Here is an 18,654-nt window from a genome sequence, read left to right on the forward strand (position 1 = left end):
TTCACATTTTTTTGTACAAGATTAGAACGTAATTAGCACCCTCATCATCAACATCCTCATTATTAGTGATCAGAGCTAGTCCTTCTAAAAAAAGTTTTGTGAGGGCCCAAACAAAGTAAGCACTTCAGCCACAAAAGTGTATGTCCCTGAAGTGCTTGCTTTGTTAAATTGTGCATGTCCTTTTTAATATCTCACATAAGGGTGGGAGGAAGGGCCCAAGGAAAATTCCATCTTGCACCACTTTTCATTTCGGCACTGCCATGTGACAATGTTTCATAGATATGCTGTAAACTGCTGTGTGTTTGTGGCTCTGCTCTGTCGGTTAGTGACCAGCTGGCTCGCTGCAATCTTTGGCCTAAAATGGATGAAAACAATATTGTGAGCTTTGAGGTGATCAAAGTTCATTGGAGACGACTGGAAAATAATGTTATTGAGGTAAATAATACTGTAGGAACAAAAACAGGCCCACATTCTGTGATTTTAGCTGTTTTTATGATGTTTAAAAAAAATACAGATTCAAAACCCGCAAGGGCGGTTTTGGCAAAACCAAAACAGATCCAAAATATGAAGGGGATACAGGTCCAAAACAAGAACCCAAAACCCAAGATTTGGGATGGCGATCATCTCTATTAAATGATAATACATTTAGATGGTGTAGTTTGATTGCCTTGCCCCCCTCCCCAAAGCTGCCAAGCCCCATAACAGCTGCATATCCCTTGCACCTTGAATAACTAGAGGGACTGTCCATTTTTCTTCCATGTATGCCCCTTCTCATCTGTCCATCTGTGCCCCCTCCTGTCCATCCGTCTATGCCCCCTCCCATCCATTCGTCTATGCCCCCTCATGTCCGATCGACTGTCCGTTTATGCTCCCATGCACCCATATGGTGCTCTGTCTGTCCATCTGTCTGCCGAAGCCCCTGTCCGTTCGTCATTCTATGCCCCCTCCCATCCGTCAATACCCCCATACGGTGCTCTATCCATCCGTATGTCTGTGTATGCCCCCTCTTATCCATCCGTCTATCTATACCCCCATTTGATGCTCTGCCTTTTTGTTTGTCTGTCTATGTCCCCTCCCATCCATCTGTCTGTCAATCTATGCCGCCTCACATCCATCCATCTAAATCTCCATATGGTGCTCTGTCTGTCTATGCCCCTCCCATACATCCATGCCCCCATATTATGCCATCTGTCTGCCAAGGTCGCCATCGTCTTTCTATGCTCCCATATGGTGCTCTGTCCATCCCTCTGTCCGCCCATGCCCCCGTCCGTCCGTCTATGCCTCCATTCCTGTCCTCTGCTGTAGACAAGTAGTGTCTCTCCTGCTCGCTCTCTCTACCTCTCTACCCCCCTTTCTCTCTCTCCCTAACACTCTCTCTCACTACTCTCTTTCTCTCTCTCTTTTCCTGACACTGTCTCTCTCTTTCATTCCCTCTTTTTCCATGAAAACCCTCTCTTTTCTCTGTAACTCGCTCCTCTCTCTCTTTCTCTCTTCCCCCCCCCCCCCCCTGGCACCCTATTTCCCTCTCAATGCCCTCTCTCTCCTGCCCCTAAGGGGCAAGGTAGTGACAAAGGCTGGGGAGTGGGGGCCCTTCCAAGATTTTGCTATGGGGCCCAAAAAGTTTTAGTTACGCCCTTGTGAGGGCCCAACGTCAGCTGACTTGGTGGTGGCCCCTACCAATAAAATTGTCAACAAGATACAATGCAAATGTTATTACAAACGCTTAATGTCTAAATACTCCCAGCACCACAAATGTGATACACACACTGTAGTGCCCCTGGTTAACATTATTCCACACAAAAACCCCAGTTCACATTATACCACAGTGCCGCCATGTTGGTGATTTATCTGTGTCTGAAGGGGTACATTAGGTCGACCACACCTAGGTCGACAACCATTAGGTTGACCACTAATTGTCGACATGCACTAGGTCGACATGGTCAATAGGTCGGCATGCACTAGGTCGACAAGGAAAAATGTCGATATGAGGTTTTTTTTACTTTTTTTGGTCATTTTCTTCATAAAGTGCCGGGGAACCCCAATTAGTGCACCGTGTCCCCTCGCATGGCTCGCTTCACTCGCCATGCTTCGGGCAAGGTGGCTCGCTCCACTACCACTGCACTCGGCACAGGTTACTATTCCCAATCGTAGTCCACCTGGATCGTAAAGTATGAAAAAGTAAAAAAAAATGATCAAAAAAAAATTTGAAAAACTCATGTCGACCTTTTTCCATGTCGACCTAGTGACCATGTCGACCAATAGTTGTTGACCTAAAGACTGTCGACCTAAGAGTTGATTATCTAATAACCGTATCCCGTCTGAGGTGGGGGTTGCGTGACTGCCCCGGCCACCCTGTTGTTACTCAGACAGTGTGCCTTATGCAGTATCGCATAATGATGATTTTGTGCACACGTGCAGGAGCCGCATCTCACTAATACTGATTGACAGGCAGAGGTGTGCGCAGGGCAGGTGGGGGCGGCATTGCGGGTGAAATGGGAGTGGGCCGTTTTAGGAGCAACCACGTGATGTCACAAGCGGCCACTGCGACGGAAAACATGGATGCTGTGCGCCTGCCTTTCGCAGCTAGGCTGCACAAGGCAAGTGGACGTCCCTAATTCAGCGATGCGATTATAATTGCATTGCTATAGAATCGCTGGCGGGCACTTGCGTGCTGGGTGGCCCGCAGCATGTGATCATCAGCCGATGCAGTTTTGCTTTTGTAGCAAAACTGCAACTCATGCTGAATAAGGTCCAGTATTTGCAGAATGCTTCAACAGAGAGAGAGAGATGCATTATCCTACTGGATTAGACATACAGATGACTGTATTCATGCGAACAATACAGAATTCCAAAAGTATCTAAACACATTGAAGATGTTATACATGTGTTCTAGGTGTATCTGGGTTTGTTCCATTTGAACACTACATAAAAAAACACTTGTAACACTTTTTTACGGTTTGCATTATTGTGCTCTGTTTTCATGCTTTATAGAAAAGGGTTCAGTGGAATATTACGTTTAATTACTTTCACAGGTCTTGACCAGACTTATACCATTCCTCTTCATTCATAAAGCAATAGCATGTTCGGCGTGCCTATAATTTAAACAAGATATAAAGGGCTCAATCCTTCACTGTCACTCTTTATTAAAGAGCAGAAATCATTTGTTTCCCTAATTTAATCACGACCCATTTCATAGTTCCAGAGTCAATACTACCCTGTCAGAAGCCAGATTACATGTGAGCGATGTAAAGGCATTCCAGCCATGGAATTCTGTACACAAGGAATCACATTTGCATCTAATTTGTTAAACACAAGTTTACGTGACCTTTAAAAGTATATTAAGACAGGTTTCACGGGGAATTTGATATAACACAAGAGAGAGATGACTTAATCAAAACATTAGACTGCTTGGTAACACTGAATTTAACAGAAGGGTAATTATTTTGCTATATATGTAGTTTAACTGTCATGTTGAATATATTTATAGTGCTGAGAAGTAAAAAAGATATTATTTTCTGGCTTAAAAGATTATTCTGAAAAACTATGCAGGCTCTGTGTAGGTCAGAAGCTCTTGGCAGTTTATAAAAGTAAAAGGATCAAGAGCAGTAAATAACCGGGTTCGGTATGAAACACTGACGGTTGGGATGCCAGTGGTCACATGACTGCTGGCACCCAAACCGCTGGGATGCCAAACGCTTCCCGTAAATAACACATAACTGTTTTGCACACTGGACGAGTGGGTGTGACTTGATAACGCCATTCTCATCAAGTAGGTGGGGCACATCGTATAATGATAACAATTGGCAGTTAAGTGCCAGTGACTTAGCATGGCATGGGCTGGCCTGTCCCCTACATATGTAAAGTCATGACCTGGCACCAGATAGCGGAGCATTGGATGCATCCTAGGCACATGCCAGGTGGCTGTCATATGAATGGATCTCCAGGTGCCATGCAAGGTAAATACAAATGTTGCCCCTTCACAGATCCCTAATTACATACCTGCTAATTGCATCTTCAGGCCCATTTCCATCATCTGGTGTTCGGCGCCTGATGAAGGGTTTTGCTTCATCATAACCTATCCCCACCCAGCTACCAGACATTGGCCCTCATTCCGAGTTGTTCGCTCGCTAGCTGCTTTTAGCAGCATTGCACACGCTAGGCTGCCGCCCTCTGGGAGTGTATCTTAGCTTAGCAGAATAGCGAACGAAAAGTTAGCAGAACTGCTACTAAATAATTCCCTGCAGTTTCTGAGTAGCTCCAGACCTACTCACAGATTGCGGTCCATTTAGTTCCTGGTTTGACGTCACAGTCACGCCCTGCGTTCGGCCAGCCACTCCCCCGTTTCTCCAGCCACTCCTGCGTTTTTACCTGGCACGCCTGCGTTTTTTAGCACACTCCCTGAAAACGCCATGTTGCCGCCCAGAAACACCGACTTCCTGTCAATCACTCGAGCGTTGAAAAAACATCGCTCGAGCTTGTGTAAATCTCCAAAGTTTTCTACCTAATTGCTCCGTTGTGAAAAACGGCAACGAACGAACAACTCGGAATGACCACCATAGAGTAGAACAAGTTCTAAAACGGATGTCAAAGTAATTTAAGCTTTTTGTTATCAGTTCGCAATGCCGGCTGGGAATGAGTGGTACAACATGTGGCATACTTTACTGACTGAAGGAAAACTGTCTACACAGATTGCCTATTTTCACTTTAAATAGCCATATCATTTCCTATTTGTACAAAAATGCTAGACAAGGGGGGACAATAATGAACATTTAACAAAAGTGTAGAAAGCAAATTAAAGGGAACACGTTTAGAATTTTTTGGAGTGTTTTTAATGTAATTGGTTTTACTAGAAATGTTTAGTAACAGTCACAATGGCTATACCAATTAGACAGAGGCGTAACAAGGGTAGGGCGAGTGAGGCACGTGCCCTGGGCGCCTTGGCAGGCCCAGGAGAGGGGTGCGCCGCCCCACTCGCCCCTGTCACGCCGAAATGTGAGAGGAGGAGAGCGCAGCGTCTCTCCCTCCCCTCATCGCCGCTGCCAGCACTAGCAGCGCTGCTGTGTCCGGTCTCCGGCGGCGTTAGCCAATCAGAGCTTGCGGACCGGCTCCTGATTGGCTGCCGGTCCGCGAGCTCTGATTGGTTAGCGAACCGGCGCCAGACAGCCACCGGAGACCTGGAGCGGTGAGGGGAAGGAGAGGCGCTGCGCTGCGCTCTCCTCCCCTCATATAGATATCAACAAGCGGTGAGTGACTGGGGGGGGGGGTGGCACAGTGGGGCATGTAACTGGCACTGAGTGGGGCATGTAACTGGCACTGAGTGGGGCATGTACCTGGCACTGAGAGAGGCATGTACCTGGCACAGTGGGGCATGTATCTGACACTGAGTGGGGCATGTATCTGGCACTGAGTGGGGCATGTAGCTGGCACTGTGGGTCAATGTAACTGGCACTGTGGGGCATGTAACTGGCACTGTGGGGCATGTAACTGGCACTGTGGGGCAATGCAACTGGCACGGTGGGGCATGTATCTGGCACTGTGGGGCATGTAACTGGCACTGTGGGGCAATGTAACTGGCACTGTGGGGCAATGTAACTGGCACTGTGAGGCAATGTATCTGGCACTGCGGGGCAATGTATCTGGCACTGTGGGGCATGTATCCGGCACTGTGGGGCAATGTAACTGGCACTGTGGGGCAATGTAACTGGCACTGTGAGGCAATGTATCTGGCACTGTGGGGCAATGTATCTGGCACTGTGGGGCATGTATCCGGCACTGTGGGGCATGTATCCGGCACTGTGGGGCATGTATCCGGCACTGTGGGGCATTGTATCCTGCACTGTGGGGCAATGTAACTGGCACTGTGGGGCAATGTAACTGGCACTGTGGGGCATTGTATCCGACACTGTGGGGCAATGTAACTGGCACTGTGGGGCAATGTAACTGGCACTGTGGGGCAATGTAACTGGCACTGTGGGTCATGTATCCGGCACTGTGGGGCATGTATCCGGCACTGTGGGGAATTGCATCCGGCACTGTGGGGCAATGTAACTGGCACTGTGGGACATTTTCAGTGGCCACACCCCTTCTGGAGCGTGGCCACACCCCTTCTGGACCGTGGCCACACCCCTTCTGGTGTGTGGCCATGCCCATTTTGTCATCACGTGCGCCCATGCTTCTTTTGGTGTTTTTTTTTTTTTTTTTTTTGGAGGGGGTGCCATTTTCCATCTTGCCGTGGGCTCCAAAAACCCTAGCTACGCCTCTGCAATTAGATATTATTAAATGACTTCAGAACTCTCTGCCGCCTCTCAGTACAGTAGTAACTCGTGTAAAAATGACAAGGTTACTGAAGATAAGATGAAATCCTATTGGGATGGCGCTGGCTGCATCAGTAAGGGTATCAGCAGCAAAAAGAAATACACACAAACACACGCTCAAACACACACAATATAAATATATTAACATGAATCACTTTTCCCATTATGGCCTCCTCTTCTCCACATTGCAGTAGTCTCCGGCTTTGAGCCAAGTCTACTGCACATGCGCAGGTCTCCAGAAACATGGTGCCAGCCATGTTCTGGAGACTTAGGGGGACATGTACTAAGCAGTGACAAAAGTGAAGAAGTGAGCCAGTGGAGAAGCTGCTCTGTATACCTTTATAGTATGCAAATGATAAATGTTACGTCAATGCTGATTGGTTGCCATGGTTAACTTCTCCACTGGCTCACATCTGCACTTCTATCACTACTTATTACATTTCCCCCTAAGGGGTCTATTTTCTAAGTCTTGGATGGAGATAAAACAGATGGAGATAAAGTACCAGCCAATCAGCTCCTAACTGCCATGTCACAGGCTGTGTTTGAAAAATGACAGGAGCTGATTGGATGGTACATAGGGCCTAATTCAGACCTGATCGCAGCAGCAAATTTGTTAGCAGTTGGGTAAAATCATGTGCACTGCAGGTGGGGCAGATGTAACATGTGCAGAGAGAGTTAGATTTGGGTAGGTTATTTTGTTTCTGTGCAGGGTAAATACTGGCTGCTTTATTTTACACTGCAATTTAGATTTCAGATTGAACACACCACACCCAAATCTAACTCTCTCTGCACATGTTACATCTGCCCCCCCCCTGCAGTGCACATGGTTTTGCCCATTAGCTAACAAATTTACTGCTGCGATCAGGTCTGAATTAGGCCCTTTATCTCCATTCATTTTATATCCATCCAAGGCTTAGTAAATAGACCCCTATTTTCACTACTGCGCATGTGCGGCAAGCAATTTGTCTGTGATTTTTGCCGTGGCTGCAGTGCCCGACGAGGGAGTCCGGACAGGCAGGCAATAAAACCTGGGTGCAGTATGTGTGGTGTGGCCCCCCTGGACAGCACACATTGCACCCATTATAGAAACACCAATGGATATAACAAGGTTGGGTAAACCAGGCGATGGTGGTAGGTGGGTGACCAGGAAAGCCAAGTAGAGAGTTGTGAGGATTATAAGGGGTTGTACGCTGGTATGTGAGTTTTATGGGCTCTTTTGAAGTTGTGGAGGCTGGCAGAAAGTCTGATACAGTGAGGGAGGGAGTTCCAGATTAGAGAGGCAGCACAGAAGGAATCTTGAATGCAGGAGTGAGAGGAGGTGATCAGAGAGGAGGTGAGGCAGCTGGACAGGAGTGAAGTCAGAGATGTACTTAGGAGGGAGTGGAGCGATTGAGGGCTTTGTGAGTCAGGGTGTGGAGAGTAAATTGTATTCTGTGGTGGGTGGGGAGTTAGTGAAGCAGTTTGCGCAGGGAGGGGGCTGATACAGAGTGGCAAGAGAGGTGAGACCTCATTCACGTGATGAGTGAGAGGAAGGCCAGAGAGCAGGAGATTGCAGTAGTCTAAGCAGGAAAGGACTAGTGCACGGAAGAGCATTTTATGTGGCATCCATGGTGAGGTGAGGTCTTATTCTGGAAATACTGCAATGGTGGAAGTAGTAAGATTGTGAGACAGACTGCATGTGGGGGATGAAGGAAAGTATTCTGCTGTCAATAAAGACATTGGGGCAAATGTATTAAGCCTGGAGAAGTGATAAAGCAGTGATAACTTGCAATTTACATATTGGAGCTGATTGGCTGGTGCGTAATCACCTTGCCCTTATCACTGCTTTATCACTTCTCCAGGTGTAATACATCGGATGCGGATCATTGGGTGAACAGTAACTAGGTCGGCAGTAATTAGGTCGATCACTATTGGTCGACGGTGACTAGGTCGACACCTGAAATGGTCATTAGGTTGACATGAGGTTTTTTAAAAAAAAAAAATTGGTGTCGTTTTCTTCGTTAAGTGACCGCAGTGCTGCAAGTGGGCGGGTACGGGGTACCCTTAAGAATTTAGCCACAGGTACGCGGTACCCACTCTGCCAGACCGCCGCTCACTGTGACTGTGCTGACTGAGTTGCCGCTGTGAGCGGGTACCGCTGCTGCCACTGTCGCATCGGTGCCTCCCCTTCCCATCCAGCTGGGAAGGGGAGGGGGCGGCAGGTGCGCAGAGGATCCTGGGGGCTGACTGGGCGCATGAGTCTTGCAGGGTCATTTAGGGGGAGCCGCGCCGCATTGGGAGCAATCACTGAAGCCAAGCACATTGCTTGGAGGGGACGGGGAGCAGCCTGATATATTGTATATCTGGCACATGGGGGCAATGTATATCTGGCACTGTGGGGCAATGTATATATGGCACTGTGGGGCATTGTATATCTGGCACAGGGGGGGCATTGTATATCTGGCACAATGTATATCTGGCACAATGTATATCTGGCATAGTGGGGCAATGTATATCTGGCACAGTGGGGCAATGTATATCTGGCACAGTGGGGAATTGTATATCTGGCACAGTGGGGCATTTGTGTATCTGGCACAGTGGGGCAATGTATATCTGGCACAGTGGGGCATTTGTGTATCTGGCACAGTGGGGGCATTGTATATCTGGCACTGTGGGGCAATGTGTATCTGCCTCTGTGGGGCATTGTATATCTGGCACTGTGGGGGCATTGTATATCTGGTACGGGGGGGGGGGGGGCATTGTATATCTGGCACAATGTATGGGGCATTGTATATCTGGCACAATGTATATCTGGCACAGTGGTGCAATGTATATCTGGCACAGTGGGGTATTGTATATCTGGCACAGTGGGGAATTGTATATCTGCCACTGTGGGGGCATTGTATACCTGACACAGGGGGAGCAATGTATATCTGGCACTGTGGGGCAATGTGTATCTGGCACAAGGGCAGCAATGTATATCTGGCATTGTGGGGCACTGTGTATCTGCCTCTGTGGGGCATTGTATATCTGGCACTGTGGGTGCATTGTATACCTGACACAGGGGGAGCAATGTGTATCTGGCACAGTGGGGCAATGTGTATCTGGCACAGTGGGGCAATGTATATCTGGCACTGTGGGGCAATGTATATCTGGCACAGTGGGGCATTTGTGTATCTTGCACAGTGGGGCAATGTGTATCTGGCACAGTGGGGCATTTGTGTATCTGGCACAGTGGGGCAATGTATATCTGGCACAGTGGGGCATTTGTGTATCTTGCACAGTGGGGCATTTGTGTATCTTGCACAGTGGGGCAATGTGTATCTGGCACAGTGGGGCATTTGTGTATCTGGCACAGTGGGGCAATGTATATCTGGCACTGTGGGGCATTGTATATCTGGCACTGTGGGGGCATTGTATATCTGGCACTGTGAGGCAATGTGTATCTGGCATTATTTATTTATTATTTATTAACAGTTTCTTATATAGCGCAGCATATTCCTTTGCACTTTACAATTAGAACAACAGTAATAGAACAAAACTGGGTAAAAACAGACAGTCATAGAGGTAGGAAGGGCCTGCTCGCAAGCTTACATAGTGGCGCAATGTGCATCTGGCACAGTGGGGGCATTTGTGTATCTGGCACTGTGGGGCAACGTGTATCTGGCATTATTTATTTATTATTTACTAGGTGATTCATCGCGCCCTACGGGCGCTCTTCACACCGTCGTTAGGGGCTACGCCCCGTTAACCTCTGCACGCCTTTGAACATACGCAGGGCGGTAGATAACAGAATCAGAAACGCAGGGCAGTATAGAGGGCATATAGAAATGGGTTCCGGTTGAGATAAGATAGAGAGGCGTAGGGGGAGAGAAAGGGAATGTACAGAAACGCTGTGCGATCGGTAAAGGATAGGGAGAGGCAGGGTGGTAGGGAGAGGATAAAGAGAGGGAAGGTGTTAGACAGAAAATACCGTTGCAAGGGGCTACGATCCATTATCCCCTGCACGGGCTTCAGCTGTGCTATAATTGTTATTATATGGAGTATTACCTGTTTTTTTTTTTTTATGGCAGTGGGTAAATATTGTAAGGGGGGAGGGAGTGCGATTGTCAAGGGTGCGTAGGCCTTTGTGAGGGCGTGCAGAGTGGCCGCAGGGCACATTGAATAACATAGTGTAGAGTGTAGTATATATTGCTAGTGTCTGCATTATGAAGTACCAGATGAGTAACAGCAATGCACTGTAGATAAGATACGAAGGTGCTGTGGCCACAGGTAGCAGAGCCGCTTATACACACAATGGCCACAGGTAGCAGAGCCGCTTATACACTCAATACCCACAGGTAGCAGAACCGCTTATACACACAATGGCCACAGGTAGCAGAGCCGCTTATACACACAGTGGCCACAGGTAGCAGAGCCGCTTATACACACAATACCCACAGGGGGCAGAGGCGCTTATACACACAGTGCCCACAGATAGCAGAGCCGCTTATACACACAATACCCACAGGTAGCAGAACTGCTTATACACACAATACCCACAGGTAGCAGAACCGCTTATACACACAATACCCACAGGGGGCAGAGGCGCTTATACACACAGTGCTCACAGATAGCAGAGCCGCTTATACACACAATACCCACAGGTAGCAGAACTGCTTATACACACAATACCCACAGGTAGCAGAACCGCTTATACACACAATACCCACAGGGGGCAGAGGCGCTTATACACACCGTGCCCACAGGTAGCAGAGGCGCTTATACACACAATACCCACAGGGGGCAGAGGCGCTTATACACACAGTGCCCACAGGTAGCAGAGGGGCTTATACACACAGTGCCCACAGGTAGCAGAGGCGCGTATACACACAATACCCACAGGTAGCAGAGCCGCTTATACACACAATGGCCACAGGTAGCAGAGCCGCTTATACACACAATACCCACAGGTAGCAGAGGCGCTTATACACACAGTGGCCACAGGTAGCAGAGCCGCTTATACACACACAATGCCCACAGGTAGCAGAGCCGCTTATACACACAATACCCACAGGTAGCAGAACCGCTTATACACACAATACCCACAGGTAGCAGAGCCACTTATACACACATTACCCACAGGTAGCAGAACCGCTTATACACACAATACCCACAGGGGCAGAGGCGCTTATACACACAGTGCCCACAGGTAGCAGAGGGGCTTATACACACAATGGGCACAGGTAGCAGAGCCACATGTACACACATTACCCACAGGTAGCAGAACCGCTTATACACACAATAACCACAGGGGGCAGAGACGCTTATACACACAGTGCCCACAGCTAGCTGAGCCGCGTATATACACAATACCCCCAGGTAGCAGAGGCGCTTATACACAGTGCCCACAGGTAGCAGAGGTGCTTATACACACAATGGGCACAGGTAGCAGAGCCACGTGTACACACAATACCCACAGGTAGCAGAGCGGCGTATACACACAATACCCACAGGTAGCAAAGCCGCTTATACACACAGTGCCCACGGGTAGCAGAGCCGCTTATACACACAGTGTGCACAGGTAGCAGCGCCACTTATACACAATGGGCACAGGTAGCAGTGTTGCTTATACACATAATGGCCACAGTATTAGTGTTTCTAATTAATCCAATGTCCATTGGTAGCAACTATACTCACAAAAGTTTGGGGGGTTTGGAAAGGGGGTGGGTTCAGTGAGGTTCCTATCCGTGTGGCTGATCAGCCCGATTCAGGGAATCACTTGTAGTGGCTGTGGATGGTGTCCGAGGTGCTACGTGTGGTGGAGGGTTGGGTGTGGGAGGGGGTCCAGAGGTGTTGTGGGTGGCGGAGGGGTGGGTGCAGGGGCATGGATGGCGTAAAGGGTGCAGAGGTCCTGTGGGTGGGGGAGGGGGAGGTGTAGAGGGGGCGCAGATGGGGAGTGTAGTTGCTGTTGGTGGGGGAGGGGTGGGTGCGGGGCACTGTGGATGAAGGAGGGGGTATGGAGGTGATGTGTGTGTGGGAGGGGCGATGTAGGGGTGTGCGTTTGGAGGTGCAGGGGGGGTGAGCTTAGGTGATGGGTTTCAGAAGTGCTGTGGGTGGGGGAGGTGTGGGATGGCACGGATGGGGGATGTAGGTGTTGTGGATGGGGGAGGGGTGGATGCGGGGGAGCTGTGGATGGGGGAGGGAGTCCGGAGGTGGTTCGGGTGGTGGTCCAGAGGTGTTGCGGGTGGGGGAGGGGCAGGTGCGGGAGGTCCGCAGATGTGGAGGGTGCCTGTAGATAATGCGGGCGGGTAGGTGCTGTGGTTGTGGGAGTGGCTGGGGTGTTGCGGGTGGGGTACGTGATCTGGATGGGGTAGGTGATGTGGATGTGCGGTAGCTAGGGGAGAGTCGGGTGCGGGGATGGCACGGATGGGGGAGGGAGTCCGTGGGCGCTGTGGATGAGTGAGTGGTGGGTGTGGGGTTACGGCGGTTGTGGTGGGCCAGGTGTGCTGCTGCAGTGGGTGGGGGAGGGTGCCGGTGCAGGGATACCGCAGTTGAGGTAGGGCGGTTGGTGCAGCTGCGGTGGGTAGGGGAGGGGCAGGGGAGGGGGTGCGGCGGTGGGGAAGGGGCGGGTGTGAGGATGCTGCGGGTGGGTTGGGGGGGCGGGAGGGGGTGTGGATGGGGTCTGTAGATGCTGGTGGTGGAGGGGCAGGTGCAGGAGGCTGTGGATGAAGGAGGGGTCTGGAGGTGCTGTGTGTGGGGGAGGGGCGATGTAGGGGGAGGTGGGGTTGCAGAGGGGGAGGTTGGGTGATGGTTTGTAGAAGTGCTGGGGGTGGGGGAGGTGTCTGTAGATGATGGGGGTGGGGGAGGTGCTGTGGGTGGGGGAGTAGTGGCTGTGGGGGTGTGGTGGTGGTCCGGATGTGCCACGGGCAGGGGAGAAACGGGTGCGGGGATGGGGCGGATGGGGGAGGGGATCAGAGGGCGCTGTGGGTGGGTGAGGGGCTGGTGCGGGGTAACGCAGTTGGGGAGGGCCGGCTGTGGTGGTGTTGCGGGTGGTGGAGGGGCAGGTGCGTGGGTGTTGGGGAGGGGCGGGTGCAGGGGTGCTGTGGGTGGGGGCCATTTGGCGTGGGGGGGCGGTTGGGTGGGAGTTGGGTGTGAGGGTGCCACGGTTGCGGGGGCGGGTGGTGCTGCAGGAAGGGGAGGGGTGTGGGGTGCGGGAGCAGGGGTCCTGTGCGTAGGGGAGGGGCGGGGTGCCATGGGTGGAGGGTTGGGAGCAGGGGTGATATGGGTGTGGGAGGGGTTGTGGGAGAAGCTGGTGTGGGAGTGCCGTGGGTGGGGGAGGGGGGGCTGCGGGTGGGAGTGTGGTGCCATGGGTGTGGGGACAGGTGCGGGGGGCAGGGACGGGTGCAGTAGTGCTGCGTTTGGGGTGTGGGAAGCGGCTGCGGGGGTTTCCAAGGGTTGGCGCGGGTGGGGGAGGGGGTGCGGGAGCAGGGTTGTTGCGGATGGAGGAGCGGCGGGTGCAGGAGGGGCAGATGCGGTGGTGGTGCGGGTGGGGTGGAGGGGTGTAGCGGGGGAGAGGTGGGTATAGGGGTAGAGTGGTGGAGGGGCGGGGGGTGCCGCGGGTGGGGGAGGGAGCAGTTTGCCGGGGTGGTGCGGTTGTGGGTGGGTGGGTGTGAGGGTGCTATGGTTGCAGGGGCGGGTGGGGGGGTGCTGCAGGTAGCGGAGGGGTGGGGGCGCAGGAGCAGGGGTGCTGTGCGTAGTGAAGGGTCGGGGTGCCATGGGTGGGGAGTTGGGAGCAGGGGTGATGTGGGTTTGGGAGGGTTGGGGGGGCTGTGGGAGAAGCTGGTGTGGGAGTGCCATGGGTAGGGGAGGGGGGGGTTCTGGGCGTGGGGGCGTTGTGCCATGGGTGGTGGACAGGTGTGGGGGGGCAGTGGCGGGTGCAGTGGTGGTGCGGATGGGGGGTGGAAGAGGGGGTGCAGGAGCAGGGGTGTTGCGTATGGGGGAGGGGTGGGTGCAGGAGGGGCAGATGCGGTGGTGGTGCGGGTGGAGGATGCAGGGGTGTAGCGGGGGGAGAGGTGGGTATGGGGGTAGAGTGGGGGGTTGTCACGGGTGGGGGAGGGGGCGGTTTGCCGGTGTGGTGCATTTGGGGGGAGGGGGGTTGAGGGTGCCACGGTTGCAGGGGCAGGTGCTACAGGTAGGGGAGGGGTGGGGGTGCGGGAGCAGGGGTGCTGTGCATAGGAGAGGGGCGGGGGTGCCATGGGTGGGGGGTTGGGAGCAGGGGTGATGTGGGTGTGGGAGGGCTGTGGGAGAAGCTGATGTGGGAGTGCCGTGGATGGGGGAGGGGGGGTGCTGGGGGTGGAGGGACAGGTGCGGAGGGGGGGCAGGGGCTGGAGCAGTGGTGGTGCAGTTGGGTGGTGGGAGGCAGCTGCTGGGGTTCCGAGGGTTGGGGCGGTGGTGCGGGTGGGGGAGGGGTGGGTGCAGGATGGGGCAGTTGCGGTGGTGGTGCGGGTTGGGTGAAGGGTGCAGCAGGGGGGAGAGGTGGGTATGGGGGAGGGGCAGGGTTGCAGCTGGTGGGGGAGGGGCGGGCGGTGCTGCAGGTGTTGGAACTACGGGTGTGGGGCGTGAGTGCCGCGGGTGGAAGCGGATGTGGGAAATGCCTTGGGATTCCCGCAGGGGGGGCCAGCGGGTGTTGGTGCTGTGGGTGGGGGAGGGGGCAGAGTGCCACGGGTGGTGTGGGTGTTGGTGCTGCTGGTGGGGGAGGGGGTGGAGTACCACGGGTGGTGGGTGGATGCGGTTGGTGTCGCGGGTAGGTGGCGCGGGTGTTGGTGCTGCGGGTGGGAGTGCCGCGGGTGGGGGGCGAATGCGGTTGGTTGCCTCGGGTGTTGGTGCTACGGGTGGGGGAGGGGGCGGGAGTTCCACGGGTGGGTGGCGCGGGTGTTTGTGCTCTGGGTGGGGGAGGGGACGGGAGTACCGCGGGTGGATGCGGCGGGTGTTTGTGCTACGGGTGGGGACTGGAGCAGTGGCGCCACAACGTGGGTGCGGGGGGTGCGGCCCGCACCCGGGTGTTACCCTCTGAGGGGTGACACCAAAGTGCCGGCTCCTGTCACAGTGCAGAAGCCAGCACTGCAGATTCAGCAGTGTCCGGGTGAAGGCCGTATCCCCCGACCCACAATGTGCCAAAAACGGGGGTCGGGACGCGAGGCCACGCCGCTTTCCGCGAAGCCACGCCCCCTTTTCACCCGTGACCGCGGGTAAGTGACGGGTGGATGCCGCGGGTGGGGGGCAGATGCGGGTGGTTGCCGCGGGTGGGGCGAGTTGTGCCGAAAACGGGGGTCGGGACGCGAAGCCACGCCCCCTTCCGCGAAGCCACGCCCCCTTTTTCACCCGCGACCGCGGGTAAGTGACGGGTGGATGCCGCGGGTGGGGGGCAGATGCGGGTGGTTGCCGCGGGTGGTTGACGTGGGTGGGAGGGGGGGCGAGATGTGACGAAAACGAAGGTCGGGACGTGAAGCCACGCCCCCTTCCGCAAAGCCGCGACCGCGGGTAAGTGACGGGTGGATGCCGCGGGTGGGAGAGGGAGCGAGAGCAGCTGCCAGTGCTCAGCATGTCCCCCTGAACTCTGCAGCAGCAGCTAGTCTGTGAGGCGGGTAGTGTGAGTTCCGCTCACAGGCAGCGGCTGTGGTGTCACCAGAGAGTGTACGGGGAGAAGGGAGACAGGGGACTGGGCGGAGATGGGGAGGGGACTGGGCGGAGAGAGGGAGGGGACTGTTCCTGGCCAGATCTGTGCCTGTGACTCCGCCTAGCGTTACGGGCACAGAGTCACAGACTTGGGCAAATATATAGGAGATTAACAGTTTCTTATATAGCGCAGCATATTCCTTTGCGCTTTACAATTAGAACAACAGTAATAGAACAAAACTGGGTAAAAACAGACAGTCATAGAGGTAGGAAGGCCCTGCTCGCAAGCTTACATAGTGGCGCAATGTGCATCTGGCACAGTGGGGGCATTTGTGTATCTGGCATAGTGGCGCAATGTGTATCTGGCACAGTGGGGGCCAGAGCCGGATTAAGGGGGGGGTCCCGGGGATACGTACCCCGGGCCCCCCTTTCCAAAAGGGCCTCCTGCCACACCACAGATCGGATCTTTCTTCAATCCGATCTGCGGTGCAGCGCTCACGAGCCCCGGCTCCCCTGTCCCTCCTCCTCCTTCAGTACAGCGTGCGGCCAGTGCCGTTTAGCGGCGAGCGGCTCACTTTGTGACTACTTATCTCCTCCCTCTCTCTCCCCCCGAGCGCTCCTGCTCGGGGGGTGGGGCTTCGCGGAATGACGCGTTTGCGTCGTGACGTCAGGACGCAAACGTGTCATTCCGCAAAGCCCCGTTCCCCGAGCAGGAGCGCTCGGGGGGAGAGAGAGGGAGGAGAAGAGATAAGCATCGAAGGAGGAGGCGGCCGGCGCGAGGGACGTGAGTCGGCGGGACCCGAAGAGCGGGAAGATGTAAGCATTTTTTTTTCTCTCTTTCTCTCTCTCTCTTCCTCCCTTCCTACCCCCCACTTGACACCTGCCTGCCGCACTGTGTAAAATGAGGATACCTTCCGCACTGTGTAAAATGGGGGCACCTGCCGCACTGTGTAAAATGGGGACACCTGCCGCACTGTGTAAAATGGGGATACCTGCCGCACTGTGTAAAATGGGGATACCTGCCGCACTGTGTAAAATGGGGACACCTGCCTGCGTACTGTGTAAAATGGGGACACCTGCCTGCGTACTGTGTAAAATGGGGACACCTGCCTGCGTACTGTGTAAAATAGGGACACCTGCCTGCGTACTGTGTAAAATGGGGACACCTGCCGCACTGTGTAAAATGGGGACACCTGCCTGCGTACTGTGTAAAATGGGGATATCTGCCTACCGTACTGTGTAAAATGGGGACACCTGCCTGCGTACTGTGTAAAATGGGGACACCTGCCGCACTGTGTAAAATGGGGACACCTGCCTGCGTACTGTGTAAAATGGGGACACCTGCCTGCGTACTGTGTAAAATGGGGACACCTGCCTGCGTACTGTGTAAAATGGGGACACCTGCCTGCGTACTGTGTAAAATGGGGACATCTACCTGCGTACTGTGTAAAATGGGGATATCTGCCTACCGTACTGTGTAAAATGGGGACACCTGCCTGCGTACTGTGTAATATGGGGACACTTGCCTGGTGTAATGTGTAAAAAGGGGACTTTTTTATTTAGATTTTTTCCCCCTGTGGTGGGTGTGATATCAGATGAGCCCACGCCCACTTTAATGAGACCACGCCCATTTTAATCAGGCCACACACCCTTGTCGGGAGCGCGCGTGCATGCTTTTTCTTTTTCTGGCTATATGGGGGGGCTCGCAAATTTTTTTTATAGTAAGGGGGGGGGGGCGCATTTTGAAATCTCGCACTGGGAGCCAAATTGTCTAGAAACGGCCCTGCGTGCGGCGCACTAATGACGGAGCCGCAGGCTTGCTGAGCCGGACAGCAATTGGACAACTGAGCCGTCGCTCAGCTGCGCTGACTACAGCTCTAAGAAGAGTGCTCTAACAGCTGTAGTCAGGGCAGCTGAGCGACGGCTCAGCTGTCCAATTGCTGTCCGGCTCAGCAAGCCTGCGGCTCAGTCATTGGCGCGCCGCACGCTGAACTGAAGGAGGAGGGATTCTTAGATAAATTATATATATATATATATATATATATCCCTCCTCCTTCAGTGGACTAAAAAACTAATAAAAAAATAATAATAATAATAATAATAATAAAAAAAATAATATATATATATATATATTTTTTTTTTTATTAGTGTTTTAGTCCATGGGGGCCCCCTGCAATTTAGTACCCCAGGCCTCCCGGGGCCTTAATCCGGCTCTGGTGGGGGCATTTGTGTATCTGGCACTGTGGGGCAACATGTATCTGGCTCTGTTGGGGTCATATGTGTATCTGGCCCCCTCATATGTGTATCATGCCCCATTTTCATTGGCCATGCCCCATGTGGCATTTGGCCATGCCCATTTGTTAACGATCCATGCATCTCATGGATCGTTAAGTATGAAACAGTTCAAAAAATGAAGGAAAAAAAATGAAGAAAAATGCATGTTCACCTTTTCATGTGTCGACATTTGCCATGGTGACCTAGTGACTAGAGATGAGCGCCTGAAATTTTTTGGGTTTTGGTTTTGGGTTCGGTTCCGCGGCCGTGTTTTGGGTTCGAACGCGTTTTGGCAAAACCTCACCGAATTTTTTTTGTCGGATTCGGGTGTGTTTTGGATTCGGGTGTTTTTTTCAAAAAACACTAAAAAACAGCTTAAATCATAGAATTTGGGGGTCATTTTGATCCCAAAGTATTATTAACCTCAAAA

Source organism: Pseudophryne corroboree, chromosome 5, assembly GCF_028390025.1.
Source record: "Pseudophryne corroboree isolate aPseCor3 chromosome 5, aPseCor3.hap2, whole genome shotgun sequence".
NCBI classification, from domain to species: domain Eukaryota; kingdom Metazoa; phylum Chordata; class Amphibia; order Anura; family Myobatrachidae; genus Pseudophryne; species Pseudophryne corroboree.